This window comes from Aulonocara sp. 'chitande type north' Nkhata Bay, linkage group LG15 (genome assembly GCF_057382095.1).
Source record: "Aulonocara sp. 'chitande type north' Nkhata Bay isolate Kocher_YH1m ecotype deep benthic linkage group LG15, A_spYH_male_GT1.1, whole genome shotgun sequence".
In the NCBI taxonomy this organism is placed as follows: Eukaryota; Metazoa; Chordata; class Actinopteri; order Cichliformes; family Cichlidae; genus Aulonocara; species Aulonocara sp. 'chitande type north' Nkhata Bay.
The window spans coordinates 13,132,699-13,146,825 of record NC_141358.1 but is presented as its reverse complement, the minus strand read 5'-3'; the positions used below and the strand labels follow the sequence as shown (position 1 = coordinate 13,146,825).

General features: G+C 43.9%; 1 long non-coding RNA gene across 2 annotated transcripts in view; it reads right to left on the bottom strand.

Annotated features, from left to right (window-relative positions):
• Positions 1 to 14,127, bottom strand: part of LOC147312712 (uncharacterized) — a 78,850-nt gene that overhangs the window by 53,086 nt on the left and 11,637 nt on the right. The window contains exons 3-4 of one of the 2 annotated variants that reach the window (XR_015125050.1): positions 13,410 to 13,514; positions 12,749 to 12,847 (exon numbers count right to left, since the gene is read on the bottom strand). The exons of the other annotated variant lie outside the window; for it this stretch is intronic. This is a non-coding gene — a long non-coding RNA (uncharacterized LOC147312712). Of the gene's footprint in view, positions 1 to 12,748; positions 12,848 to 13,409; positions 13,515 to 14,127 lie in introns of those variants that run through there. 2 annotated transcript variants of the gene reach the window in all.

Genomic DNA, 14,127 nt, shown 5'->3' with positions numbered 1-14,127 from the left:
AGAAATGTAGAACATTTTAGGGTATTCAGCATCTAAAGTTTAGTCATCGTGGAGCTTCACAACAAGAATCTACTGTGCTGTTTGTCAGCGCGTCATTAAAAATGATCACATTGTACACTCACCGGACACTGTATTACGTGGCATAGATTCAACAAGGTGCCGAAATGATTCCTCTGAGATTTCTGTCCATGTTGAAATGATAGCAACACACAGCTGCTGCAGATGTGTCAGCTGCACATCCATGATTTGAATCTCTTATCCCACCACATCCCGAAGACGCCTTATGGGATCGAGATCTGGTGACTGTGGAGATCATTTGAGTACAGTGAACTCATTGTGATGATCAAGAAACCAGCTTGAGATGATTTGTGCTATGGTTTGTTATTATGCTGGAAGGGATGGACATAGTCAGCAAAAATACTTAGGTAGTCTGTGGTGTTTAAACAACTTTGGTACTGAGGGGCCCAATGTGTGCCAAGAAAACACCCACTACATATCACCTGATGAATGCTCGTGTAGGTAAGGAAATTCCAGAAAGCTGATTTTGTTCATCTGGACTCATCTGGATTTTTACACTCAGCCATGTGACTTCTTCAGTCTCAGCTGACTGCAGGTTTTCCCAGCCTGATAAACAGTACATCTGCATAATGATCGGAAATTGTACTAGAGACTAACAATGGGCTGTTAGGTCAGTTTCATGATTGTTAATATGCATATATAACCACTGAACAATCATCATAATGCAAATATACTGGTTATGCTACATCCAGATGAACTTAAAAAAAAAACACCAGCAATAAGAAAAACACTGCAATAGCACACAAAACACAACGGAAATAGGATAAACAAAACACAAATAGGAAAGAACAGATTTCCAAAAGCACAAGGGAAGTGCTTCTGGAGAGACAATAACCAATAACCACTTGCAGGAACCAAAATATGCTAAGAATTGCATTGGGAGGCACTTAAAAGAAGTGGAGGATCTATCGGGTTTGTGAGGAAAGAAAAGATGAGCTGTAAGCATGTTAGCCTAACTCTTAGCCTAAAAATCTGTCATTGGTATTACATGAATCATGATAAAACAGGCATACCATGTTTTGGGTTCCTGCAACTGCTCCGTCGGGTTATTGTCTCCCCAGAAACACTTCCCTTGTGTTTTTTCCTAGTTCTGTTTTCATTTTTCCTATTTCCGTTGTGTTTTGTGTGCTTTTGCAGCATGTTTCTTATTGCTGATGTTTTCTTAAGTTGCAGTCCATTTGGCCTCTCAGGGCCACCATACATTTGAGCCAATATTCAGATCAGATATAATACTACAACAGACAAACTTCAGATGTTACAGTATAAATAGGTGGGCTATATCTTCACAGCACCTGAACAAAGAGTCTTCTTCTAAATTGTCTTCTGCTCTTTGTCAGGTATAAAAAATCAAAAATATTTTATAAATCCTACGTTGTGCTGCCGTATACAGTATGGTCCATTCATAACAGCACTGTTTGTCATTGTTACCTAACCTACATGCATCAGGTACTTTATCTCTGCCAGTGCGGTCGTGTCATTTGTTCTCAAATGCACAAAAGAACCTCAAACAAAGTCCTTTCACCCTCAGATACTTCAAATGCTCTTTCATAAAGAAGAGGCATTTCATAACAAATAAAAGAACTGAAAAAGAAAACTTCTAAGGCTCACTGTTAATTACAAAATAGTCAAAGATATGTTATGACTGAGGGAGCAGGCTCGCCACAACTACAAATACCAAAGTCACATTTCAGCAGCCACCTGACTGACTACTTGTCTGGCGTGGCTGCAGTCACACCAGTCTGTGTGAGGTCAGTGAGGTTACTGAATTATTGAAAACGCCTCTGAACCTTTCTGTTTGCTTTTTCTGCCTATTTTAAGGCAAAAAAAAACTGTATTCATTTACATGAGTTTGTGCTTTTGAACCGACTAGCTATTAAGAATAGCTTTAGTTTTAGTTTTTACATGCGGGTATGAGGGCATACTAAATATTACACAGCAATTTTCACTTTGGATTTTGTTGGGCGAGGTGACAATAGTGCATTCCTAAGTTCTATGCACACGTAATTTTCTACATAGCTTCTGCCGGTTGTTTCGTTGGCTGGTTTAATTTTTAAGTCAGAGGTAAAAAAAACTTTATCTCATTGTTTGTCCAACATCTTGATCTCCACCCACAGGGTGTTTATTTGTCTCTGCCTTGTTCCATGTCAATGGGCGCACATTCGGTAAATGTCATCTTTGTTTTAATGTAGGAAATTAACCTGAACACGCTGTACACTAACAGTAATCAGCACGTGATGATTCATCGGAGAAATGTTAGTCATAAGAACGGGCCATGGTTGTGGGTGTGCAAGTGTTCGTGTTTTACATTTTGTATCACCAATGTCCTCTTATCTCCAGACTGTAAACCGATGAGGGCGATAGCATGCTGTGTGTGCAGGTCTTTTCATATGGGTTTGCATTTGCTTGTTTGCATCCAGATTAAGTGGCATTGTGTCTCACAGGTGAGGCTTTTAAACAAATGTGTGGTTAAATTGCTCTCAGCGTCACCTGTGATGGAAGTGGTTTGTTCCTTATAATCCTTCTGAAAGTCAAAAACACACAGATGATGCTTTAAGGCATTAGTCATAGCATAAAAAGAAACCATCTGGTCTTTTCTGTGTTTAACGCCCTCCTCAACAAGCATTTTCCTATGTGTTCCTATGTGTTTCCAGGTCCTGTCGTGTGGCCTTTTTTCCTGTGGTCCCCATTTTATCTCGTGGGCTTGACCTAGCACTGAATCTTCACTACTTTGCAATCAGTCTGCACAGCTGAAACCCATCCATAATCAAGCACTGTTACATTTAAACCCTGGTTTCTCTTGCATGCCAACGTTGTATTTGCTAGGGTAATCATATTTGATGGCCAGCTAAAGCAGCCATCACCAGGCCAACTCTGTATCTCCCAACAAGCTCAAAGTAAAAGTAAAATAAATTTTAAAGATTACAATTACATTAATAATAGTATGGTCCAAAAATACGAAAGCCATGATTGTGTTATCAGTTTATTGTGTTAACTGTATCATTAGCAGGAAATGTATATATCTGTTCATCCAGCATTAATTACAAATGATTTCGAAATATTTTATTGTATTAAATTTTTCATTGATTTCATTTTTAATGCCATTTTAATAGCTAATATCCATTAATATAGCTTGATAGCAAGTACTACATAGGATAAATTGTCATCCCTATTAATTCAATAGAACGATTTAACAATTCCAGGCATTTAAACGCTGAACATTTTTAAGGGCAGTGATTCAAAGGTCTGGAATATAGCTATCACGCCAGGCTGTTAGACAATGCTGTTGATGTCAGTGTTTAGAAAGCCCCAAGTGTGAATCATAGTTTCGTCTATTGTGACAGCTCCTACACCACATAAGGCGACCTGCTATCACCTGACAAAAGAAGAAATCAAGGTACGGTAGTGGGTAGGTGCCAGTCAAGTAACTGGAAGCTTGCCTTTGAAATGCTGATGCCACTCATTCCTTTCAAGCATGCATGCAGTTTTACAAAGAAAACAGAATTAGTTGATAGCTTATGGTAGGCGTCTGCCTTTTTGAAAGGCGATAAGCAACAGCCGCAGAGCAGAAATGCTCTTCTAGTTCATTAAAACACAAATTCATCACATTAGAGAAAAGAAATTTCACCCCCTCCCCCATTGATTTTGCCTCTACATTAGTCTAAACTCTGTTCTCCAATCCAATCTGTTCTTTGATCACTGGATGGACAGTTTTTCACCCCGCCTTTGGGTTTAGTCATTCATAATGAGTATGACCAACCACACTGTCACATGTGGTCGGGCAGCACATAATACAGCAAATGTTTGGACCATCACCAAAAGCTTAAGCATTAATAACTTTGTAATTTTAAAAAAAAAAGCAACCCAGAGACAAGGAGTCACCGTGGCCTCTGGCTTCCAGTGCGGTTATTCATAATGACAGGTTAGGCCTGACAAAAGGATAAAACAAACAGAATACAGAGTTATAGATGACATAGGGTATCCGTGTACTCACGCACATCTATCTATTTATTTATCTATTCTGCACACAAGTGGAGACACATGATATCATGCACACACACTGACTGGCTAATGAGGAGTGAGTCATCATGTGGTGTGGGGTTCAAAGTGTAAACAAGATGAAGATGTGATGGATCTGCTGAGATATGGCCATTAGTGGGCCTCTCACCCCCCAGCACTGACATTGCCCCAGTGATGGATGTGGTGGCTTTGTCTTAATCTTGATAGCTCGCTCCTCGGCTGATCTCTGTGCGTTATCTGAACTGGTGCTTCACACACACCAACACAAACACGTGCGAGTACACATGCTAATTGCTGCTGGCCACACGAGGATAGATCCATGACACCGTGGGTAGGTGGGTGGGGAGACCTGAGAAGTGAGCAGTCGTAAATGATACTTATGTGTGTGTGTGCGTGTGCGTGCATGTCAGTGTCCATGCGCAGGCTAAGTGCTGCAGAGGAATGATGTCATCTCTGTAATGGCACACTGGCACAGAGCGGTTGAGCTTTGTCCCACAGCACCTCCATTCACAGACTGTGATCAGCGTCATCAAGGCAGATTATAGCTCGCACTCACAGCCTGTGGTGGGACGCCAGATCTCTTCACACTGAACAGCCCTTTTGTAATTACAGATTCACACACACAAACACAACGAGTGTCTACCAGCAGACAAAAGAAAATAAAACAATCATTATTACAGTCTGACAAATAGTGCCCGACAAATCAGTTTAACAAAAGCAATCGCAGCTTTTTGAGTCTCTTTCTTTTGCTCTAGGATTCACACCACGTGTATCTATATGGGAAAATCAAAAGTGCAATCATCAGAGGATGTGATGCACGTAAGAGATGAGGTGCAATGAAATGACAAAGTCATACCAGCGGATGAGAAGCGATAAAATTCATAGTGTCATAAAGGGGCACATGAGCCTTGTCTCCTCTGTCTGCCCTCACATCATCCCAGCCACAGCCGCTTTTTGACTACCCCGAAGAGCAAAATAAAACCTGCAGCACAAATTCCGTGCAAGAAATGTCTCTTTTTCAACATCGGATCTGTTTTGTTTTTACTGTTTTTAATTAAATATTGGGTTTGAATTATTTTCCAATTAATTACATTTTATATAACAAGCCAAATTAGTTTTTTGGAGATGTGATTGTACAGTCATGTAAAAAATATAGACACTATTTCATTTCTGTGGTTTAATGTATCAGGAAAAAAGAATCATCAATCATCAGCAGCAATAACTTAAAATAATCACATACAGCATGACTTTAACACTCTCACTTCTTTGCATCACTTCAGTTCACTTAGGTTTACAGGTGTTTGTTCATGAACAGCTCTTTAATGTCCCATCACAGCAGTTCACTTATGTTCAATTCAATTCAATTCAATTTTATTTATATAGCGCCAAATCACAACATAAGTCGCCTCAAGGCGCTTCATAGATACAGAGAAAAACCCAACAATCATATGACCCCCTATGAGCAAGCACTTTGGCAACAGTGGGAAGGAAAAACTCCCTTTTAACAGGAAGAAACCTCCGGCACAACCAGGCTCAGGGAGGGGCGGCCATCTGCTGCGACCGGTTGGGGTGAGAGAAGGAAGACAGGATAAAAGACATGCTGTGGAAGAGAGACAGAGGTTAATAACAGATATGATTCAATGCAGAGAGGTCTATTAATACATAGTGAGTGAGAAAGGTGACTGGAAAGGAAAAACTCAATGCATCATGGGAATCCCCCGGCAGCCTATGTCTATTGCAGCATAATTAAGGGAGGATTCAGGGTCACCTGGTCCAGCCCTAACTATATGCTTTAGCAAAAAGGAAAGTTTTAAGCCTAATCTTAAAAGTAGAGATAGTGTCTGTCTCCTGAATCCAAACTGGAAGCTGGTTCCACAGAAGAGGGGCCTGAAAACTGAAGGCTCTCCCTCCCATTCTACTTTTAAATACTCTAGGAACAACAAGTAGGCCTGCAGAGCGAGAGCGAAGTGCTCTAATAGGGTGATATGGTACTACAAGGTCGTTAAGATAAGATGGGGCCTGATTATTTAAGACCTTGTATGTGAGGAGCAGGATTTTGAATTCAATTCTGGATTTAACAGGAAGCCAATGAAGGGAAGCCAAAACAGGAGAAATATGGTCTCTCTTTCTAGTCCCTGTCAGGACTCTTGCTGCAGCATTTTGGATTAGCTGAAGGCTTTTCAGTGAGTTTTTTGGACATCCTGATAATAATGAATTACAGTAGTCCAGCCTGGAAGTAATAAATGCATGAACTAGTTTTTCAGCGTCACTCTGAGACAGGATATTTCTAATTTTAGAGATGTTGCGCAAATGGAAGAACGCAGTCTTACATATTTGTTTAATATGTGCGTTGAAGGACATGTCCTGGTCAAAAATGACTCCAAGGTTCCTCACAGCGTTACTGGAGGCCAAGGTAATGCCATCCAGAGTAAGAATCTGGTTAGATACCATATTTCTAGGTTTTTCAGGGCCAAGTACAATAACCTCAGTTTTATCTGAATTAAGAAGCAGAAAGTTAGCGGCCATCCAGGTCTTTATGTCTTTAAGACATTCCTGCAGTTTAACTAATTGGTGTGTGTTATCTGGCTTCATGGACAGATAGAGCTGGGTGTCATCTGCATAGCAGTGAAAATGTATGCTATGTCTTCTAATGATACTGCCTAAGGGAAGCATGTATAATGTAAACAGAATTGGTCCTAGCACTGAACCCTGTGGAACTCCATAATTAACCTCAGTGTGTGAAGAGGACTCTCCATTTACATGAACAAATTGGAGTCTATTAGATAGATATGATACAAACCACTGCAGTGCAGTACCTGTAATACCTACAGCATGTTCTAATCGCTCTAATAGGATATTATGGTCGACAGTATCGAATGCTGCACTAAGGTCTAGCAGGACAAGCACAGAGATGAGTCCACTGTCAGAGGCCATAAGAAGATCATTTGTAACCTTCACTAAAGCTGTTTCTGTGCTGTGATGAGCTCTGAAACCTGACTGAAACTCTTCAAATAAACCATTCCTCTGCAGATGATCTGTTAGCTGTTTGACAACTACTCTTTCAAGGATTTTTGAAATGAAAGGAAGGTTGGAGATTGGCCTATAATTAGCTAAGACTGCTGGGTCTAGAGATGGCTTTTTGAGTAAAGGTAAATGTTGAATTCTGGACTTTGACTGGGCCAGTATTAAACCTTTTCTTTTTCAGCCATTCTGTTGTAGATTTACTGCAGCTCTTGTGATCTTTACCCTGTTGCATGACCCAGTTTTGGCAAAGCATTAGCTGTCAGACAGATGGCCTCACATTTGAATACTTTGTTATACAGAGGAGTTCATGGTCAACTCAATGACTGCAAGGTGCCAACATACTGTGGTTGCAAAACAAGTCCAAATCATAACCCTTCCCCCACCGTGCTTGAGAATTGGAATGAAATGTTTGTGATGATTCTACTATATTTGTCATGGTTCTCAAGATCTGGAGAGGTCGTGGTGTGTGTATTTTTTGTCTTAACCTCTCCCACCAGGGCGGAACTGGACCTTGATTCCCCGCCTCTGAACCCACCCTGAACACACACCTGTGGCTCATTCACACTGATCCTGGCAGACTACTTAAGATGGCAAGAGAGGCTGCTTCCTCGCTGGATCGTCACACTACCAAGTGTCAGTGTAGCTTAGCCTATGAAAGTGTTCCTTTGATCTCCTAGAGTTTCCTCCTGACATTGTTTTTTTTTTCTCTGTGTACAGGCCTTCTAGACTCCCTGCCCGTCTTCCCTGCCGTCTGGATTTCTGTGGATGTGTGTGAGTGAGCGTGAGCTTTTTAGTGTGGACATTTTGAGTGAGTTACGGATCAAGTGGAAGAAGAGCGTGTGTGTACCCCCGTCTTGGACCTTCCCTTCGGACCCCGCACTACTCCCTGGAGCCCCGTGTTATCTGTTCCACTGTATATATGTATATATTCTCACTTGGTGTCACATTGCAAATAAACCCTCACCTTCTCTCTAAACTTCAGAGTCCTGCGAGTGAGTCCTCTGCCTACTAATCTGTGACAGAACGATCCAGCCACTATGGACTCAGCGGATTCTGACCCTGTTCAACGGGCTCTCCTCACTCAGGAAGCCCTGCTGGAGCGGCACGAGAAGATGCTCCACCATATCAATAAAGAGCTCTCCGCCCTTACACAGGCTCTCGCCCAGCGCACACCCCTGGTAAGCTCGCCCTCTCCGAGCGTAAACCCATCTCCGCGTGTAAGTCCCTCTCCATCTCCGAATCCCCAGGCCGCTGCTGCACCCCCCGACCCTCCCGCTGCCTGGCTAGAGGCCCCGGGGAGGATGATGCCAAGCCCCGAACCGTTTACAGGTGAGCTGGAGAAATGTTCGGGTTTTCTTGCCCAAGTCTCCCTGTTTTTCCCCCAGGAGAACAGGACGTATGCCAGCGACGGTGCCCGGATTGCTTTCTTTGTTCAGCTGTTACGAGACCGCGCGCTCCAGTGGGCTCAGGCACTATTGAAAACCCTGCTGAATGTCTCCTACCTCGACTTCCTGACTGAATTCAAAGGCGTGTTTGAAAGGGATGGTGGGCCCTCTGCTGCTGCACACCGTCTACTAAATCTGAAACAAGGTAAACGCACTATGGCTGACTTCTCGGTTGACTTCCGCATTCTCGCTGTAGAAACCGGGTGGAGAGAAGAGGTTCTGCTCAACAATATTGCGGAGGATTTGAAGGATGAGCTCATGACGAGGGAATTACCATCATCTCTCAGCTCATTAATGTCCCTGTGCATTCACGTTGACGAGCGCCTGCGAATGCGCCGTGGGACGCGACACTCAGCTTCCCAGAGTGCTCCGCTCAGTGTTGGGATTTTTGCCGGTAGTGCTGCTTCACCACAACAGCCGGCCTCGGTGGATGTGAGCCCCGGCGAGGCGGAGCCGATGCAGATTGGACGTGCCCGGCTTACACCAACGGAGAGGCAGCGCCGTTTCATGGCTGGTGAGTGTTTATACTGCGGCCGTCACGGACATTTCATCGCCGTTTGCCCCGCACGAGCAAAAGGGCGTGCCCGCCATTAGAAACGGGGGTACTGGTGGGCGAAATAAACATCTCTCATTCCCCTCCTCATCTTTTGTTACCAGCTAAGCTCACTGCTCACGCCACCACTCACTCACTCAAGGCTTTGATAGACTCAGGGGCCGAACAGAGTTTTATTGATGCATCACTCGCTAAGAAACTGGGCCTAACTATTGAACCTCTGCCCCATGCTCTTCGAGCCTCATCTCTGAATGGACAGCGTTTGCCTGATGTCACCCATGTTTCTGAACCAGTCACCCTGTATTTGTCTGGAAATCACACTGAATTAATCAGTCTGTTTGTTTTCAAAGCTCCGCTGACGCCTCTGGTTCTGGGCTATCCATGGCTGTTGCAGCATAACCCACTGATTGATTGGCAGGCGGGCTGTGTGTCTAGATGGGGGGAGGGTTGCCATATGACTTGCTTAAAATCAGCCATTCCATCCATTGGCTCCTCCGCGTCACCCCCGCAGACTCCTCCGGACCTAACAGCAGTTCCTTCAGTGTACCATGAACTAGCGGAGGTGTTTAGTAAGGATCGCGCCCGTTCTCTTCCCCCACACCGGCCTTATGATTGTGCCATTGACTTGTTACCAGGAGCTCCGTTGCCTACTAGCCGACTCTATAGCCTGACAAAGCCAGAAAGAGAAGCCATGGAGGAGTACATTACTGACGCACTGGCTGCGGGAATCATTCGGCCATCTACCTCTCCTTTGGCATCGGGTTTTTTCTTCGTGGACAAGAAGGACAAGTCCCTCCGGCCATGCGTTGACTATCGGGGCTTGAATGCAATCACTGTCAAAAATAAATACCCGCTGCCCCTGCTGACCTCAGCGTTTGAGCTTCTCCACGGGATGAAAATGTTCAGTAAACTTGACCTCCGGAGTGCTTACCATTTGGTTCGCATTAGGGCAGGGGATGAGTGGAAGACGGCCTTCAACACCCATCTGGGACATTTTGAATATCTTGTCATGCCTTTTGGATTAACAAATGCCCCGGCAGTCTTCCAAGCCCTCGTGAATGACGTCCTCAGAGACTTCCTCAACCACTTTGTTTTCGTCTACCTAGACGATATACTCATCTTCTCCAGGTCAGTGTCAGAGCACGAAAGACATGTCAAACTGGTGTTACAAAGATTGTTGCAAAATCGCCTTTTTGTCAAAGCAGAGAAGTGTGAGTTTCATGTAACCACTGTTTCTTTCCTTGGATTCATAATTGAGCAGGGAAACTTGAGACCGGATCCTGGAAAGGTCAAAGCGGTTTTGGAGTGGCCCACACCACCAAACGGCAAACAGCTTCAACGTTTTTTGGGGTTTGCAAATTTCTATCGCCGTTTCATCCGTGACTTCAACAAAATTGTCTCACCTCTTACTTACCTCACTTACCCTAAGGTTCCGTTCCAGTGGGGACAGGCAGCCACGGAGGCGTTCAATCATCTGAAACAACGGTTTGCCTCCGCTCCTATCCTCTCCCAGCCGGATCTCAACCAACCCTTCATCGCGGAGGTGGATACCTCGGATATGGACGTGGGGGCCGTCCTCTCTCAGAAAACTGAAGGTAAACTCCATCCATGCGCTTACTTCTCTCGTCGGCTTTCACCCGCAGAGCAAAACTACGATGTTGGCGACAGGGAGCTACTCGCCATCAAACTGGCACTGGAGGAGTGGCGGCATTGGCTAGAGGGGACGGCACAGCCTTTCATTGTGTGGACCGACCACAAGAACCTCGCCTACCTTCAGGCAGCAAAACGCCTCAACGCACGTCAAGCCAGGTGGGCGCTTTTCTTCACCCGTTTCAATTTCTCCATTACTTACAGGCCCGGGTCCCGAAATGTCAAACCAGATGCTTTATCACGTCAGTTTTCACCCTCTGAGGGGGATCGGGAGGTGGCGTCGATCTTGCCTCCGGGCTGTGTCATAGGAGGCCTCACTTGGGAGATTGAGTCGATGGTGCGGCGGGCCCAGCGTACCGAACCTGATCCGGGGACAGGACCCCCGGGGCGGCTCTACATCCCTTCGTCCGTACGATCCCAATGGGCCCACACAGCAAGATTCTCATGTCACCCTGGAATCCAACGCACCATTGCCTTTCTGGAACGCGCCTTCTGGTGGCCATCTTTAGCCCAAGATGCCCGAGAATATGTTAAAGCCTGTACTACCTGCGCCCAAAATAAGTCACAAAACACTCCTCCCGCAGGCTTACTTCATCCACTCCCTACCCCGGGTCGACCGTGGTCACACATTGCCCTCGACTTTGTTACTGGACTTCCACCTTCGGCAGGTAACACAGTAATTCTGTCTATTGTCGATCGCTTCTCTAAAGCAGCACATTTTGTAGCATTACCCAAGCTTCCCACAGCCCTAGAGACCGCCCAGCTGCTTGCATTGGACCCTTTACCGTCGAGGCTGTTGTTAACCCAGTCTCGGTCCATTTGCAGCTCCCACGTAGCATGCGTATCCACAACGTGTTCCATGTGTCTCAGTTGAAACCACACCTGTCCAGTCCTCTGTGCCCTCCTTCCAGGCCGCCGCCACCCGCCCGGCTCATTGATGGCCTGCCCGCGTATTCTATTACGCGCATCATGGACTCGCGGCGCCGTGGACGGGGAGTTCAGTATCTGGTGGATTTGGAGGGCTATGGCCAACCTTCACTTGGTATGGTCCGGGATTTCCATCGCGCCCATCCGGACAAGCCTGGTGGGTCGCCTGGAGGCTCCCGTTGAGCCTGATAAAACTAAAATATTTAGTTTTATCTCCACTTTGCACTCACCTGTCCAACTAATATTTTGTGTTATATCTTGTGTGTTCACATGCAACTTTGCAAACCTAAGCCATGTTTCCATGTTCATTTTAATGAGGAAAAGGTTTCTCCTGGCAAACCTTCGGAACAAGCTATGCTTTCTCAGTCTTCTAAATGTACTGTCATGAACTTTAACATTTAACATGCTAACTGAGGCCTGTAGAGTCTGAGATGTAGCTCTTGCACAATCTGAATTTGGGGTGAATTTGGAAATGGCCTCATAACCCTCTAATTGATCACTGACGATATCTTTCCACCTCGACTTTGTGCTAACACATACCCGAATGCAAACTCCCAAACTTCTTTCATAGAAGTGCTCACACATACTGATGATCAGTTAATCAAGTGCATTAGTCTTTCTTATGCTTCAGCACTTTAGCCTAATTCTTGTTAAATAAATAATGGCATGGCATCATATATCATGTGTTGTTGTGAATCTGATGTTCTGTTCACCTAATTTTAGAACCTGGTAAGCACCAGATAATTTTTTATTTTGTCCTGATACATAAAACCTGAAATTTACATAATTGTGCTTTAATAAGAACGATGGTTGTTTTCTTATGTTTGTTTGCAGCACTGCTGTGTACTGATCTTTACATCAGGTGTGAACATTTCTCTGAAGGCTATAAAATCAGTTGAAGCACTTTAAGTTAAGATACATAAAGCAGATGATGTTGGGCTTCTTAGAATAGTTGAGTATGAATAAATAAACATGTTTATTACAGGAAGTGTAAAAATATGTCCAATAAGGAAACTGTACCAAATGACTAGCCTGTGACTATCAAAGTATAGATCGGCTCTATTGATTCGCCTGTCCTTATCCAAATCCGGCCACAGACCTCGGAACGTGTCCCTCCTTCCTCTCTCCTTTTACTGCCTCCAGCAAACATAAGCTTAAAAGGATAAATGAAACTTTTTTTTACATTCAAATATTTAACCTATAAAAAAGGAATTAAAGATCATTTAAGCAGCAAGCAACACATATCTGGACGTTTTCTCAGGTTAAATCTGCCACAGTTGTGTGGGGAAAATAAGGTACTGTAAGAGAATCTAAACATATTAGCCTCTGTTACATCTATAGAGAACTTTTACCTTTCAAAGCTTTACTTTAATAAATGAAGCAACCACGTAGGTGTTTCACTTCATTTTCAATTTGGCATCCAATATGCATCAAAGTTACATTTTCATTTTTTATAATACAAATCACCACTTCATGTTTTCCATCTCTCTGCTACAAGAAAGAACCTGACACCTGAGAATGAATGGTGAGCATGGGCCTCTCCAGTTATTTCACTCCATAGAATTGTTTTTTTCTCTTTTAGTACAAATGAGAAAAGAAAATAGCTGAAAATAAATCATCATGTGAAGCTTGGAGGATGAAAAAAATTAGCTAAAAGCTTAAAAAAAAATTGCAGTGAAGGGTGATGGATGTTTCCACTCGTTCTTGTTATCTACCTCAGTGAAGCATTGCCATGGATCCTGAATGATTTTGTTCTTTCTATCTCCGTCATTGATGGGACTAAACTGGATAACCTCACGCACCAGGAGGATTGGAGTGGACTGTTAGAAGAAAGGAAATCATTGTGTTGATTGATGCTTTTCATTTTGTCACATTGATCTGTTTTGGACTTGAGCAAGTGATGTAATCTGGGTGATACATGACGAACCTTCAGTTTTATTAGAGTGTCTGTCTAATTTATTCATGAACACCGACAAATTCAAAATCAGAGAAAACCTTTTGCATATTACACAATAAACTCCCCAGGTGTGTCTTTATTTCACTAACAGAGATTTCTCTTCACGTCATTCATTCTCTCACTTCTTTCTTATATCATTTCAGTATTTTTTCTCTTTTTCTTTTTCTGCTGTCAGGAACGCTTTGCTTCCACACAGAGAAAGAGTAAGGCTGATGCTGGGTTGGATGCAGTGAGGGAGATGAGGTGGAATAATCAGGAAACAGAAAAGCTGCCTGTCCGGCCCTCATCTCCTCCTGTCAGCCCAGAAGATATAGAGTTCATCTCTTCCTCACGCACAGACACACACAAGCACACACGTCTAGCCTGTTTTCCTCATATGAGGGGCCATCATGCTCATCTTGTGCTCATTCCTGTTGCATAAGCCCACTAACCCTATTTCCCATCCCCCGCCTGCCTTTGGTTTGAGAGTATTACCT